Raw genomic sequence first — 18,216 nt, forward strand, 5'->3', positions numbered from 1 at the left:
TTTAGCAAAAGGAACCTATGCAGTCAGGTTGGCGTGTGTGTGTGTGTATGTGTGTGTGTGTGTACTTGTAAGACCTGTCAATCGGGGATAATCGTATGGATACACACCTTCCAACTGGGGATACACCCCCAAATGGGGATATCCCCATTTGTCAAATCCCCATTTTCAATGTGCAAAACCATCCACAACATCGCAGAAGTGCCTCCTTTAATTTTCTAAATGATTAAAAAATTTCACCACTTTCATACTTCAAATCCGCATGTCTGGTGTGTTTGTTTAACAAAGATACAGTAGGTGTCTCAGCTCTGATTACTATAGCGCCCTCAGCTTTATACACACGGATGACGCATGTCCCCAGTTAACAGGTTAAGAGAGATATACACGTTTTTCCCGGTTGACTACTACAGCAGCAAACATACTTCCCCAGTTGGATACCAAAATGCCAAATACACATTAGTGTCTGCTTGTATATGCAGTGCTTAATACTATTTGACCATGTTGTCATCACTATACATGACATTGAACATGTGGGAACTGGGAACCTGAAACGTACAGTACCATTTGAAGATTACTGAATGGTAGGATATATCTTTTACTTGTTTTCAATCCATTTTGGTGATATTCCCTTGGTATATGTGGCTTTCATCCGTAGGTTCTTCCCCATTTTCATAGTAATACACCCGAAAGTAACTTGGAAAAGCTGTGCCAGGCCTAACAAGCTATATTCAGTGTAGGCTACTTGTTTTCTATTAGGATATAGTGTAAAGCAAGTTATTACTAGACCTAACAGTATTACTATTAGCCTAACATCTCTAATATGCAACTAAACTCAGGCTTTATGTGATGTAGGATAGGTAGGCCTAGCCAATCAAACCAATTGTAAGATAAAATTGCCTAGCCCTAGAAAAGAGAAAGTATTTGGAGAGGTTTTTTTTTACATATATGCTAGGTTTCTTTGAACTTGAGGTGTCTATGCATTGTTCAAATACTAATAATTAAATAATTTTATCAAGTTTCATTGGTGCATGATGATTACGGTAAGTTAAGAAGAAGTCATCTCTTAGGAATATGTATTTGAAACTACTATATAGACATATTGTTGGAGTAACCATATTGTACATAATATTTAGCAAATATGTTTTCATTGTTGATTTTCACAGATTTTCCACAGATTCTATGGACAAGTACGAGGCAACATTATTGTTAGCACTTTCTGCAGTGATATGTTGCATCCTTTTTGTTTTCCTAATTTTTGTGGTGGTGTATATTAAAGAATATCATATATAAATCGGCAGTGTAAGTATACATTGGTGACTTTATTATTTGACCCTAAAATTCACACAAGCTGTTGCATTTCTACCTGTCAGTTCAAATATTAAAAGCAAACTGCAAAGGCTATACTACAAACCTTCCCTAAACAGACAGTTTGTTGTGCATCTACATCAATTAAATCACCATGTGGTAGTTATGTAGATTCTTAACGGTACCTTTTTACAATTTAGTCAGTTAACAATCCCTTGATTGTCAAAGTCACTGTTTACTGCAATGAACATTTTATCTTTCTGGTTTGACGTCTAAAGATAAATGACATTGTAATAATTATTTGTTTTATTTATTTCCTCTCTTTATAATTAGTGTTAAAGATGACATCTGGGCAAAAGATTAACAAACGAGTAAGTAAATTGATTGCTTTTTTTCTGTAATATACCTATGAATCTCTGTAGTCAACACAGTTATTAATTATTCTCTGTTACAGTATAAGACTACTCTTGTAATGTATGCGTTCTATGTTTACTTCAATTCTAGGTAAGTTCACGCCTGCAGCTGCGCAATGAGAAGTATCTACCTCTACATGCAGATCCTCCTGGGTTTATGGTGAAGTTACTACCAGAAAAAGGTATGTGAAGTGCTGCACATTGTTGGATCTATTCTGACTATACATGTGTAAAAATCATTAAATAATTGCAGAGAGGTCATGTTTTTTTATGGTTGGTCCCCCACGCTATCTCTTTTTCTCATTGGAAAACTTACCTTCATTTATGTAATTTGGATTGCAACATCCCCAACCCTTATTGAAATGCTTGTCTACATATCATCCACCAATTTTATCAACCTCAGGTGTAAAAGATTGACTATAGAATTTCTCAGGCATTGTTGCATTGATTTATACTTTCTATTAATTTCTGAATAATACCAACTTCCTATTTGCTGATAGGTCGAGCAGTTTTTACAACAAAAAATGTTTTACACGGGGAACCCTTACTTGCATATGGCGGAGAGCTAATTTCTGGGGAAGCTGGGGAAAGACGCGAGGCGAGAGAACAAAGTGGATTCAGATATTTTTTTACCTGGAAAGGAAAACAACTGTGGTGAGTACTAAGAGTTCTCTGTATACATGCTACACATATATGTTAGTGGTTTAATACATAAATATCATGTATCTGTTTTGTCCTTGTCGCCCTGGAATTTTACTATATTTGCATAATATCAATTTCTTCTGAGTTTTATGAAACACAGCAAGTAATATAGGAGATATACCTGCATCATGGGATAGTTTTTAATGTTATATCATGTAGTGAAATTTTTTGACAAGAAGTTAATAAATTGTGAGACAAGTTTATATATTGCATGGATTCTGGTACACGCTGTTATAAGTTTGTAATGCTGTATACTTTACAAAAAAGCATATAGTACCAGAGGAGGAGATACACCTACAATTGTAATACATAATGTAATATCATATGGACTTTTGTATTGTTCCGTTTCATTCAATTGTATAGTATACAATACAACATACAGTTTATACCATGTATCAGATACACCTTCAATTGGGGATACACCTGCATTTGGGGATATCTTTCATGTTACATGAGAACATATCCAGATTTGTTGAAATGAGTCTTTCACTTGTGATACATAATGTTATATCATATGGATTTGTGTATTGTTCCATTAAATTATGTTGTATAGTATACAATACAACATACAATTTATACCATGTATCAGATACACCTTCAATTGGGGATACACCTGCATTTGGGGATATCTTTCTTGTTACATGAGGACATATCCAGATTTGTTGAAATGAGTCTTTCACTTGTGATACATAATGTTATATCATATGGATTTGTGTATTGTTCCATTAAATTATGTTGTATAGTATACAATACAACATACAGTTTATACCATGTATCAGATACACCTTCAATTGGGGATACACCTGCATTTGGGGATATCTTTTATGTTACATGAGGACATATCCAGATTTGTTGAAATGAGTCTTTCACTTGTGATACATAATGTTATATCATATGGATTTGTGTATTGTTCCATTAAATTATGTTGTATAGTATACAATACAACATACAGTTTATACCATGTATCAGATACACCTTCAATTGGGGATACACCTGCATTTGGGGATATCTTTCATGTTACATGAGGACATATCCAGATTTGTTGAAATGAGTCTTTCACTTGTGATACATAATGTTATATCATATGGATTTGTGTATTGTTCCATTAATTCATGTTGTATAGTATACAATTTACTACATACAGTTTATACCATGTATCAGATACACCTTCAATTGGGGATACACCTGCATTTGGGGATATCTTTCATGTTACATGAGGACATATCCAGATTTGTTGAAATGAGTCTTTCACTTGTGATACATAATGTTATATCATATGGATTTGTGTATTGTTCCATTAAATTATGTTGTATAGTATACAATACAACATACAGTTTATACCATGTATCAGATACACCTTCAATTGGGGATACACCTGCATTTGGGGATATCTTTCATGTTACATGAGGACATATCCAGATTTGTTGAAATGAGTCTTTCACTTGTGATACATAATGTTATATCATATGGATTTGTGTATTGTTCCATTAAATTATGTTGTATAGTATACAATACAACATACAGTTTAAACCATGTATCAGATACACCTTCAATTGGGGATACACCTACATTTGGGGATATCTTTCATGTTAATAGAAAGATATACACATAATATGTCCCCATATGATATAACATTAATGTAACACAAGTAAATGACTCTTTTCAGCAAGTCTGGATATGTCCTCATGTAAAATGAAAGATATCCCCAAATGTAGGTGTATCCCCAATTGAAGGTGTATCTGATACATGGTAAAAACTGTATGTAGTATTGTATACTATACAACATGAATTAATGGAACAATACACAAATCCAAATGATATAACAAGTCAATGACTCATTTTAACAAATATGGATATGTCCTCATGTAAAATGAAAGATATCCCCAAATGTAGGTGTATCCCCAATTGAAGGTGTATCTGATACATGGTAAAAACTGTATGTAGTATTGTATACTATACAACATGATTTAATGGAACAATACACAAATCCAAATGATATAACAAGTAAATGACTCATTTTAACAAATATGGATATGTCCTCATGTAAAATGAAAGATATCCCCAAATGTAGGTGTATCCCCAATTGAAGGTGTATCTGATACATGGTAAAAACTGTATGTAGTATTGTATACTATACAACATGATTTAATGGAACAATACACAAATCCAAATGATATAACAAGTAAATGACTCATTTTAACAAATATGGATATGTTCTCATGTAACATGAAAGATATCCCCAAATGTAGGTGTATCCCCAATTGAAGGTGTATCTGATACATGGTATAAACTGTAGTATTGTATACTATACAACATGAATTAATGGAACAATACACAAATCCAAATGATATAACAAGTAAATGACTCATTTTAACAAATATGGATATGTTCTCATGTAACATGAAAGATATCCCCAAATGCAGGTGTATCCCCAATTGAAGGTGTATCTGATACATGGTATAAACTGTATGTTGTATTGTATACTATACAACATGAATTAATGGAACAGTACACAAATCCAAATGATATAACAAGTAAATGACTCATTTTAACAAATATGGATATGTTCTCATGTAACATGAAAGATATCCCCAAATGTAGGTGTATCCCCAATTGACGGTGTATCTGATACATGGTATAAACTGTAGTATTGTATACTATACAACATGAATTAATGGAACAATACACAAATCCAAATGATATAACAAGTAAATGACTCATTTTAACAAATATGGATATGTTCTCATGTAAAATGAAAGATATCCCCAAATGTAGGTGTATCCCCAATTGAAGGTGTATTTGATACATGGTATAAACTGTAGTATTGTATACTATACAACATGATTTAATGGAACAATACACAAATCCAAATGATATAACAAGTAAATGACTCATTTTAACAAATATGGATATGTTCTCATGTAAAATGAAAGATATCCCCAAATGTAGGTGTATCCCCAATTGAAGGTGTATCTGATACATGGTATAAACTGTAGTATTGTATACTATACAACATGATTTAATGGAACAATACACAAATCCAAATGATATCACAAGTGAAAGACTCATTTTAACAAATATGGATATGTTCTCATGTGACATGAAAGATATCCCCAAATGTAGGTGTATCCCCAATTGAAGGTGTATCTGATACATGGTATAAACTGTAGTATTGTATACTATACAACATGAATTAATGGAACAATACACAAATCCAAATGATATCACAAGTAAATACTCATTTTAACAAATTTGGATATATGTTCTCATGTGACATGAAAGATATCCCCAAATGTAGGTGTATCCCCAATTGAAGGTGTATTTGATACATGGTATAAACTGTATGTAGTAAATTGTATACTATACAGCATGAATTAATGGAACAATACACAAATCCAAATGATATCACAAGTAAATGACTCATTTTAACAAATTTGGATATATGTTCTCATGTGACATGAAAGATATCCCCAAATGTAGGTGTATCCCCAATTGAAGGTGTATTTGATACATGGTATAAACTGTATGTAGTAAATTGTATACTATACAACATGAATTAATGGAACAATACACAAATCCAAATGATATCACAAGTAAATGACTCATTTTAACAAATTTGGATATATGTTCTCATGTGACATGAAAGATATCCCCAAATGTAGGTGTATCCCCAATTGACGGTGTATCTGATACATGGTAAAAACTGTATGTAGTATTGTGTACTATACTACATGATTTAATGGAACAATACACAAATCCATATGATATAACATTATGTATCACAAGTGAAAGACTCATTTCAACAAATCTGGATATGTCCTCATGTAAAATGAAAGATATCCCCAAATGTAGGTGTATCCCCAATTGAAGGTGTATCTGATACATGGTATAAACTGTATGTAGTAAATTGTATACTATACAACATGAATTAATGGAACAATACACAAATCCAAATGATATCACAAGTAAATGACTCATTTTAACAAATTTGGATATATGTTCTCATGTGACATGAAAGATATCCCCAAATGTAGGTGTATCCCCAATTGAAGGTGTATTTGATACATGGTATAAACTGTATGTAGTAAATTGTATACTATACAACATGAATTAATGGAACAATACACAAATCCAAATGATATCACAAGTAAATGACTCATTTTAACAAATTTGGATATATGTTCTCATGTGACATGAAAGATATCCCCAAATGTAGGTGTATCCCCAATTGAAGGTGTATTTGATACATGGTATAAACTGTATGTAGTAAATTGTATACTATACAACATGAATTAATGGAACAATACACAAATCCAAATGATATCACAAGTAAATGACTCATTTTAACAAATTTGGATATATGTTCTCATGTGACATGAAAGATATCCCCAAATGTAGGTGTATCCCCAATTGACGGTGTATCTGATACATGGTAAAAACTGTATGTAGTATTGTGTACTATACTACATGATTTAATGGAACAATACACAAATCCATATGATATAACATTATGTATCACAAGTGAAAGACTCATTTCAACAAATCTGGATATGTCCTCATGTAAAATGAAAGATATCCCCAAATGTAGGTGTATCCCCAATTGAAGGTGTATCTGATACATGGTATAAACTGTATGTAGTAAATTGTATACTATACAACATGAATTAATGGAACAATACACAAATCCAAATGATATCACAAGTAAATGACTCATTTTAACAAATTTGGATATATGTTCTCATGTGACATGAAAGATATCCCCAAATGTAGGTGTATCCCCAATTGAAGGTGTATCTGATACATGGTATAAACTGTAGTATTGTATACTATACTACATGATTTAATGGAACAATACACAAATCCATATGATATAACATTATGTATCACAAGTGAAAGACTCATTTCAACAAATCTGGATATGTCCTCATGTAACATGAAAGATATCCCCAAATGCAGGTGTATCCCCAATTGAAGGTGTATCTGATACATGGTATAAACTGTATGTACAGTAGTAAATTGTATACTATACAACATGAATTAATGGAACAATACACAAATCCAAATGATATCACAAGTAAATGACTCATTTTAACAAATATGGATATGTTCTCATGCGACATGAAAGATCTCCCCAAATGCAGGTGTATACCCTATTGATGGTATACATTGTATATTGTGTTGTAGATTATAGGCTTACAGCAATATGAAATTAAAAATATGTAGAAACATGCATAAGATTGAATGTCACACTTAATGACAATTGTGTTGCCGACGTTGGCCCAGTGGCTGCTGACCACAAGTTTGCCGCAAGCGACATGCCGCCCTCACACCACCAGCTTGCCGCTGCGGTGTAAGGAAGGCTCGCTGCTGCCGTCATGCTGCCTCTCTGCTGTCGGCGGCTTGCTTTCTGGGCTCTTGAAGCTTGTTCTTCACTTCATTTTATTTTGTTTCCTCTATCTGTATACAGCCGAGATGCCTCTATTGAACCAAAAAGAAGCCCCAGGCTCGGAAGACTAGTGAATCATGGCTGGAAAACACAAGTCAATAGCAAAATGAAAATTGTTGAAGGACCTGACTCAAAGCCAAATCTTGTCTTATTTGCGTTGAAAGACATTCCAACTAACTCTGAGATCCTGTATGATTACGGCATTCCAGATTCTTTCAAGTTCCCACAACCACCTGAATATGTTTTCCAACTAGAAAATGAAAAAGTGGCTGAAGGCCCCCCGACTGCTTCTCCAGACGATGTCATCGATGACACGGAGGTCACAAAAGAAATGAGTGGTGAATCAGGCAGTGACTCAGAAGTTCCAGATTCTACCCCTGACAATGATAACACAAAAGATGACTACTTACCAGGATTGCCTGTGACAAGGTCTTCGAGGACCATTTCAGAAAGTATGAATTCTGAGAGAACACAGTCTAACATACAAAATGACGCAGCTTCATTAGACACCGATGACACGGAGGTCACAAAAGAAATGAGTGGTAAATCAGGCAGTGACTCAGAAGTTCCAGATTCTACCCCTGACAATGATAACACAAAAGATGACTACTTACCAGGATTGCCTGTGACAAGGTCTTCGAGGACCATTTCAGAAAGTATGAATTCTGAGAGAACACAGTCTAACATACAAAATGACGCAGCTTCATTAGACACAGATGATATGGAGGTCACAGAAGAAATGAGTGGTAAATCAGGCAGTGACTCAGAAGTTCCAGATTCTATCCCTGACAATGATAACACAAAAGATGACTACTTACCAGGATTGCCTGTGACAAGGTCTTCGAGAACCATTTCAGAAAGTATGAATTCTGAGAGAACACAGTCTAACATACAAAATGACGCAGCTTCATTAGACACAGATGATATGGAGGTCACAAAAGAAATGAGTGGTAAATCAGGCAGTGACTCAGAAGTTCCAGATTCTATCCCTGACAATGATAACACAAAAGATGACTACTTACCAGGATTGCCTGTGACAAGGTCTTCGAGGACCATTTCAGAAAGTATGAATTCTGAGAGAACACAGTCTAACATACAAAATGACGCAGCTTCATTAGACACAGATGATATGGAGGTCACAGAAGAAATGAGTGGTAAATCAGGCAGTGACTCAGAAGTTCCAGATTCTATCCCTGACAATGATAACACAAAAGATGACTACTTACCAGGATTGCCTGTGACAAGGTCTTCGAGAACCATTTCAGAAAGTATGAATTCTGAGAGAACACAGTCTAACATACAAAATGACGCAGCTTCATTAGACACAGATGATATGGAGGTCACAGAAGAAATGAGTGGTAAATCAGGCAGTGACTCAGAAGTTCGAGATTCTATCCCTGACAATGATAACACAAAAGATGACTACTTACCAGGATTGCCTGTGACAAGGTCTTCGAGAACCATTTCAGAAAGTATGAATTCTGAGAGAACACAGTCTAACATACAAAATGACGCAGCTTCATTAGACACAGATGATATGGAGGTCACAAAAGAAATGAGTGGTAAATCAGGCAGTGACTCAGAAGTTCCAGATTCTATCCCTGACAATGATAACACAAAAGATGACTACTTACCAGGATTGCCTGTGACAAGGTCTTCGAGGACCATTTCAGAAAGTATGAATTCTGAGAGAACACAGTCTAACATACAAAATGACGCAGCTTCATCAGCAAAAGATGACATGGAGGTCACAAAAGAAATGAGTGGTGAATCAGGCAGTGACCCAGAAGTTCCAGATTCTATCCCTTACAATGATAACACAAAAGATGACTACTTACCAGGATTGCCTGTGACAAGGTCTTCGAGGACCATTTCAGAAAGTATGAATTCTGAGAGAACACAGTCTAGCATACAAAATGACGCAGCTTCATTAGACACAGATGATATGGAGGTCACAAAAGAAATGAGTGGTAAATCAGGCAGTGACTCAGAAGTTCCAGATTCTACCCCTGACAATGATAACACAAAAGATGACTACTTACCAGGATTGCCTGTGACAAGGTCTTCGAGAACCATTTCAGAAAGTATGAATTCTGAGAGAACACAGTCTAACATACAAAATGACGCAGCTTCATTAGACACAGATGATATGGAGGTCACAAAAGAAATGAGTGGTAAATCAGGCAGTGACTCAGGCAGTGAAGCAGGCAGTGAATCCAGCAGTGACTCCGTCAGTGACTCAGAAGTCTCAGATTCTGACACTAACTATGATAACCCACAAGATCACTACTTGTTCGGATTGCCTGTGACAAGGTCTTCCAGAAGCATTGCAGATGCATACAACAGAGAACATAGAAGGAAACCGGTGAAAGAGGTGGGAGATGATGGCAGTTCTGACTCTGGAGATAATACCACTGGTAATGAAAGTAAGATCTATGTAATGAGAACCAATAACGACGGAGAAAAAAGATGTTATGACAAGGTGGCATATTGTTTGTTCTGCTCAAAGCCACAGAAGAAATTGCAAGTTCACCTTGAACAACATGAAACCGAGATGGAAGTTGGACAATACCAAGCAGAGAGATCAAAGCAACAGAGGCTCATGCTCCTGACAAAGCTACGGAACAGAGGGAATCATAAACATAACTACGAAGTGATGGAAGAAGGAAAAGGAGGTCTTGTTGTTGTTTACAGGCCAAACTATTTTGCAAACCCCAATGACTACCAACCTTGCTGCCAGTGCTTAGGCTGGTATGCAAGAACAGAAATGTGGAAACATAGATGCCTCTTCAGTACCAAGGATAAAGATGGTATAACAACAAAGAAGAGAGTAAACAATGTGCAAGCTGGCAGGCTTTTGTTGCCACCAGCAGTCAATACACAAGTACCTGACTTACTTCATCGCATTTTGGCAGGCTTAAGACATGATTCTGTGGCATTATGCATCAAAAACGACAAGTTGATAGTGGATTTGGGAAAGAAGTTATCTTTCAAGCTGGCACACGATGAAGAAAACTTCAACAGCATTAGATGTAAATTGCGTGAAGTTGCTAGGTTGGTATTAGAGTATAGACTAACCACTGGCATAGATGATGCAGGCCTTGCAGCTCTCATTTCGCCAACTGCCTTTGATGATGTTTTGCATGCTGTGAGGCAAGTCTCTGGATTTAACAATGACACACATCTCTTCCAAACGCCCAGCTTAGCTTTAAAGCTTGGACATTCTTTGAAGAAAGCTGCAAACATATTGCTGAGCAGAGCAATAAAAGAATCAAGCTCTACAATTGAAAAGTCCAGCAGGGATTTCATCACCCTTTGTGAGAAAGAGTGGGACTTCCAAGTTTCTTCCCATGCACTTCGAACCATGTACCAACAGAAGAGGAACAACCCAAAGATGCTTCCACTCACATCTGATGTCGTCTCATTATCCACCTACTTGCGCAAAGAAACTGAAACCTACTTGGAAAGGTTGGATAGTGAATTGCCTGAAGTAGACAAGATGGATTTTTGGAAGAAGTTGAATAAAGTCATCTTGACTCATCTCATTGTATTTAACCGCAGAAGACAGGGTGAAGTATCAAAGATGACTGTAGATGACTTCAATCAAGTCAAGAAAGGGGAATCACATCTGGTGGAAGGCCAGATGGAGATGATGGCACAGTGGGAACAAGAGCTGGTGAAAGTTCTATGGAGAGTTGAGGTTGTAGGCAAGAGAGGAAGGACTGTCCCTGTTCTGATGACTGACTTTGTAAAGTCTAGCATCGACACTCTCATGAAATATCGAAATGGAGCTGAAGTCAGTGAAACAAACAAGTATTTATTTGCAGTAGCTAAGTTGGACACCAATTCACATATCAGAGGGAGTGACTGCTTGCGTGAGCACTCAAATTTGTGTGGGGCAAAACAGCCAGCGTTACTGAGATCAACAAGATTACGGAAGCACATTGCAACTATGTCACAACTAATGAATCTGCGAGACAATGAACTTGATGTTCTGTCAAACTACATGGGACACGATATCCATGTCCATCGCAACTTTTATCGATTACCAGATTGTGCACAGCAAGTTGCCAAGATTTCGAAGATTCTTTTTGCCATGGAAGGTAAAGGCGGGAACCCTGTCCAGTTGCTTGGAAAGCAAAGAGCATTGATGAGTTACAGATTCATCCAAATGAAGGTAAATCGACACGAGGTTTGACCTAACACCTAAAGTAGATGTACAGTTTACTTTGTTATCTATGAGTTAGTCAAATTTGTATATAAGAGAGATTGGTTTTACATTCTTAATACAGTAGTTTTCATTCTTGGGCTAATAGCTATTTGTTCGTCTGTTACATCAAATCTGTGCCCTGTATTATTGGTACAGTATATTCGTTTATTAAGTAGCACGGGAAGAATAGTAAATGATGTGATTTTAAACATGAAGCTAATAAAGTGAAGTTGCTGTAAAATAGTCAAAGACTTATTTCGTTTATTGACAGAATTAGAAGTCAACCAGTCAATTGAGGAGTCCTCTGGTGAGGAGGATAGTGATGATGATTATCAGCCTGATCTGCCTGCTGGAAAAGGTAAGGTAGTAGCATATAAAGAACAATTGCCATTACAACATATTATTATATTATTTAACTCGAGTATTTTTTAACAGAGGGAAATATGTAGTATATACTAGCCAAACAACATCTATCACAACAATCATTACATCTCATTTGTATCAAATATTTAATAATAACTGGCAAGCTTTGTTTCAAATTTTAGACTTCATACAATGTTCATGCATGACCATCATATACAACTTTAATAGATGTGTTGTTTGGTGGTAAAAATAGATTGAATTGTTCAATACTACAACAGGAAAGAATTCATGTGTTATCATGCAGTATCAAATGAACACAATTTCAGTTACAACATTTTAAAACTAGTAAGTTCCTGGATCATTCTAAAGTGGCTGACAACATAGTTCATTTTCAGTGAGGCATCACTCATCTTGAAGTATGAATGTCATTGTAGTTAAAATCAATTGCATTGATATATCCTGGAGAAATATTTGATTGACCCCATTTTAGGATATTAGTTTAGAGTGCTATAATTTGGCACTGACTAAAAGATGAATATTCTTCAGTGCTGTAGGTATTGACACCTGCTGTCAGAAAGGGAAGAAATTCTTTGCTAATGTTAGTTAAATGTGTGTCTGTTTTGCAGTGCAAAAGAATGATGTTAACCAGATCTCATCAGCAGAATCAGAAGGATGTATCAAAAGAGGTAAGTAAGATGGGAAGTTTAGAACAATGGCAGATATTTGTTGTGAAATATCCATCACTTCTACTTTTTCATATGACAAAGACTGTTTCTGAGCTGCATGGAATATGCAGAAAGAGCACAAGAAACTTGAAGGAATTAGAAACTTAAAACAGAATGTTATCAAGTAGACACAAAAGCATTCAGGGGTACTATAACATGCTAAGAAACAAGTTTTTATCAAGATGCATTTAGCCTGACTGGAACTAGTATATTAATATTAGTTGGGGAATTTTTCAATTTGATGGAAAATCAATGTTTGCAATAGACATCAATACGTTTTATAACTAAATTGTATCATTTTTGCCTTATGAAGGTCAAAAGCGTAAAATGCTGGAAGGTTACGAGGAAAAGAGGAAGACACCTACAAGAAAGAAGTGGACAGAGCTGGAACGAACTGCCGTATTGAAACATCTTCATTCTTTTATTGAAAAGAGAAAGCTTCCCGGTAAGAGGGAAATTGACAAATGTCTTGAAGCTGAAAAATGCCTTCGAAACAGAAGTTGGAAGAATGTCAAGGACTTTGTTAGAAACCATATTAAAACCAGAGCATCCACTTCTAAATCATTCAAGTACTGATTGTTCTTTTCTCTACCTTGACAGTCTCACTTTTATTCAAAACATTGTTTTCAAAGGTTATCATAGATTTAAATAAGTTTATGCATCGCTTTGACTACCTGTAGCTCTTGTTAAATTTTACTGTTTTGCTGTTTTGAGTGTTACTGCTAATTTAATAGTTAACATCATAGTACCAAAAGTTTAAGATAAGGACATCCTTATGGGTAACAAATAGTTATTTCATTATGAAATGAGACATCAGAGAAAAACAAGGAGTAAATAGAACACTAGAAGGGAGGAAACCTTTCAAGTTTCAAGTATATAATATATTTACATGCAACAGATGGCATGGAGCTTTAAAATGCATATATACAAGTAAACAATGTGTATGACATACAGATTGATCTGAACTAAAGAACTGACACATGAAAGATTTGAAACAACAACCAGAATACTGTTTCATTATTGTCTATACAATCAGGTTGATTCCATTGAGTTTAGTTCAAGCTGGTCTTGTTCTGTTCTACTGTTACATATAAAAGATAAGTGTTTTGTTATTGTTTGTTAGTTTTTATTTTCTTTTGTTGCACCTTTCCCGTAAACTGTTATTCGGAACTTAAGGATAAATGCTCCTTACCTTAAATACATAATGCTCCTCAACCTTGAAAAGTTCTGGAAAGTTTTTTTTCCCTCCAGTATGTCAAACTTGAAAGTTTAAGAAACTTTTCAACTACAAGTAATCATGCAGTTAGATCAATGATACCTACAGGTGCTTGGACCCAGAAAGATAATGCTCTCAAACATGTTAAAATATCATGTGAAATATTTAATGCATGAAGACTCATCACTCATGAAACATAGTTTCTCTAATAACTTGCCAAGAATTTTACTGGTTTTATCACAACTATAACAAGAAAAGAAATATAATATGTGATGTTATCAGTGCATGATTGTGAATGATGATAGGATCATAGTTATGTCCTTGGAATCTCTTCAGATACAGAAAACCTAACATTTGTTACCCAGTATGACTGCAAACATCTTTTGCAACATTGTTTATGTAATAAAGGCATTAAGAAATGCATTTCATTGTATTGTTTTATTTCTTCATTTGTCTATTATTGATCATTAAGGGTATACTTAGTGCATGCTTTCAGTCACCCCAATGCCCCTCCCCCTGTATTTGTTGTATTTTTTTTTTGGCTTTTAAGGAGCTAGATAAATTTATATGAGTATCTAGATGCTACTCCAAGATGAATCATTAGATTCACACTTCTGATACCATCATTCCAAACAAATGTTGTAATTATTCATATTTATTTGTGAAAGTTCTCACATCTTTAGTAAGTAATAGCAAGAGAAGGGCAGTTTCTCCAAGAGTTCATAGTATAAAAGTATTAGTGGGGATATCCCCCCTTTCATTGTAGTGGAACAAACTATGGAGTGTGTCTACATTTTCACTGTTTAGTGTCAATGTCCTGTGTATCCCCAATTTACTAGCTATAACACATACAAATATGCTGGTAAAAACCTAAGGAAACTTAAACATCTCTGTATGCCATACACATGAGGGAACCTCAACAGCAATAAGTGTGACTTGTTTAGGCTGAAAGTTACTAAACGAAGAAGTCCCCCATTCCCTGGTTCCAAACCCATATCCCCAATTGACAGGTCTTACAAGTATGTGTGTGCGTGTGTGCGTCTGTGACACTTGCTTGGGTACGCTCTACCTCAAAAAGGGAATGTTGGATTGAGGCCAAACTTGGACTATAGATCCGCCATATGGAGAAGGTGTGCCCTAGGTCACCAAAGGTCAGTTATGGTCCAAAAACAGAAAATATTAAAACTGCAATAACTCCCAGTGCCAATGTGCGACAAGATTGATATTTTGGGAAAAGTTGAACTGGTTAAAGGAACATTTTCAAATTTAATGGTCATGTGATCCGAGGTCACTGAAGGTCAATTAATGATAAAAAACTAGTATTTTTGCGATAACTTGAGAACAAAATGTCCGTTAGGGTTGGGAGTTGCTTCAATGTAATCCAATTGTCGACCCGCATCTGGGTGACCCTTGACCTCAATTTTACCTCTTGTGACCTTTACATGTTTTTGGGGATGTTTACAGTTTTGATGCTATTTTGAGATGTCAAAGGTACCTTCTGATCATAAATGTCAATAGGTTGACCCCTGTGTGACCTTTATGTGCGAAGTTATATGGGGTGAAAGTTTTTCGGTCGGAGTTAGGATGGTTGTACAGACTTGTCGTTTTGTTTTTTGGAATCAGGAGATTAAACTACATCTGAAACCAAGGTCAAAGGTCACATTAGAAAAAATGTGCTTAGTTTGGGAGGAAACGAACAAAAAAGAAAATGTATGGTTTTGATGCTAGATTTGGATATCAAAGGTACCTTCCGATCAAAAATGTCAATTGGTTGACACCCGTGTGACCTTCGTGTGCGAAGTTATGCGAGGTCAAAGTTTATTTTCAGACATTTAATGCAACAACTCCCAGTTCCAAGGTGTGACATGGTTGATATTTTTGGACAAGTTGCAAATGGTCTAGTGATCCGAGGTCACCAAAGGTCAATTAATGTTAAAAACCTAGTATTTTGGGGGTAGAAAATGGGCAAAGAAAAAAATGTTGGAATTTGTATAGTTTGATGCTCTAATTTAGGTTTCATCAATCAAAAATGTCAATAAGTTGACCCAAGGTGACCTTTGTATGTTACGTTACATGAGGTCAAAGTTAATTCTCAGACATTTAGTGTAATAACTCCCAGTGCCAAGGTGTTACACAGTTTATATTTTGAGACAAGTTGCAAATGGTATAGGGGAATATTTTCAAACTTAACGGTCATGTGATCCGAGGTCACCAAAGGTCAGTTAATGATAAAAAAGTAGTATTTTTGCGATAACTTGAGAACAAATTGTCTGTTAGGGTTGGGACTTGCTTCAATGTAATCCAATTATCGACCCGCATCTAGGTGACTCTTGACCTCAATTTGACCTCTGGTGACCTTTTCGTGTTTTGTGGATTTTTACAGTTTCGATGCTATTTTCAGATGTTAAAGGTACCTTCTGATCATAAATGTCAATGGGTTGACCCCTGTGTGAAGTTATATGAGATCAAAGTTAATTTTCAGACATTTAATGCAATAACTCCCAGTGACAAGGTTGATTTTTTTGGACAAGTTGCAAATGGTATAGGGGAATATTTTCAAACTTAACGGTCATGTGATCCGAGGTCACCAAAGGTCAGCTAATGTTAAAAAAGTATTTTGGGGGGAGAAAATGGGCAAAGAAAAAATGTTTGAATTTTTACAGTCATGCTCTATTTAGGTCTCACCGATCAAAAATGTCAATTGGTTGACCTCCGGGTGACCTTTGTGTGTGAAGTTATGTATACAAGTTCCAAGTTAATTTTCAGACATTTAATGCAATTAAATCTCAATGCTAAGGTGTGACATGGTTGATATTTTGGGACAAGTTGTGAATGGGGTGGTGGAACATTTTGAAACTTAAAGGTCATGTCATCTGAGGTCACCAATGTTATCATATCTGTTGACACGCTTGTAGGTCTCTTATATTTCTTACATTTTCGACGCCATATTTAGCTCTCGAAAGTGCCTTTTGATCCAAATCCGATCACATTTTGTGATCACAAAAGTGTTGGCTATATTGTTTGTTTCTTTATGGGAACATGTAGGACCACAATTACTTGGACTATTTGAGCCCAATCTTGCTTGATAATATTATGTGTATTGTCATATACCCCAAGCAAGGAACCACAGTGCCCTTGGGCTCTTGTTTCCCATAGACACCAAATAGGGCTTACCTATTAACCAAATCAAATGTTATTATTAAAAGTCTATTATATTTCCACTCTATTCTATTGACACTATTGTTTTTCTTTACTTCTTTTCCAGACGGTTTGTGGAGGTTGATCTGACAGATTTACAAACAGAGGGACGGCTAACATGTGAACATACAGAGAGACAAATGGACCAACAGACAAATAAACAGATGAACAATAACGGTGTTATGTCCCCTCTTCACAACTTTGTCGGCAAAGAGATAATAAGTGCTTTGCATAAGGACATAACGCAGGTGCATTGACCAGGATTCAAACTAGGAGCCTCTTGCTGTGCGGCTTTGCTAAAAACTTTAAAAAGAAAAGTACTAATAACTTTGTGTAATTCAGCCACAGGACTATAACCAACTTTGGTCCTCACAACTACCAAGAATGGGCAAAGCATATTTTGTGGTCTTGTAGGTGGCATCAATGAGTACCATGTCTCCATAACGCTTTAATAGCAGTTGTTGCTGGCTGATCTGATGGATGAACAGGAAAGTAGTGCTTTCTCCGGTGTCGTAGCTGTCATCATCCATGTCATCCCTATCATCTGTTGCTTGGACAAAGCCTTGTGTTTTGTGCTTTCTATGGATCCGCACCTCTGAGATAGCTGTTTGTTTTGGCTTGTCTGAGCACTTGCGAAGAAA

At 35.8% G+C, this 18,216-nt stretch overlaps 1 pseudogene; it reads left to right on the forward strand.

Moving 5' to 3' along the window:
* The first annotated feature begins 36 nt into the window (after nucleotides 1-36).
* LOC139981915 (uncharacterized) lies at nucleotides 37-15,389 on the forward strand (annotated as a pseudogene).
* Nucleotides 15,390-18,216: the final 2,827 nt, after the last annotated feature.

Source organism: Apostichopus japonicus, chromosome 16 (genome assembly GCF_037975245.1).
Source record: "Apostichopus japonicus isolate 1M-3 chromosome 16, ASM3797524v1, whole genome shotgun sequence".
Classification (NCBI taxonomy): domain Eukaryota; kingdom Metazoa; phylum Echinodermata; class Holothuroidea; order Aspidochirotida; family Stichopodidae; genus Apostichopus; species Apostichopus japonicus.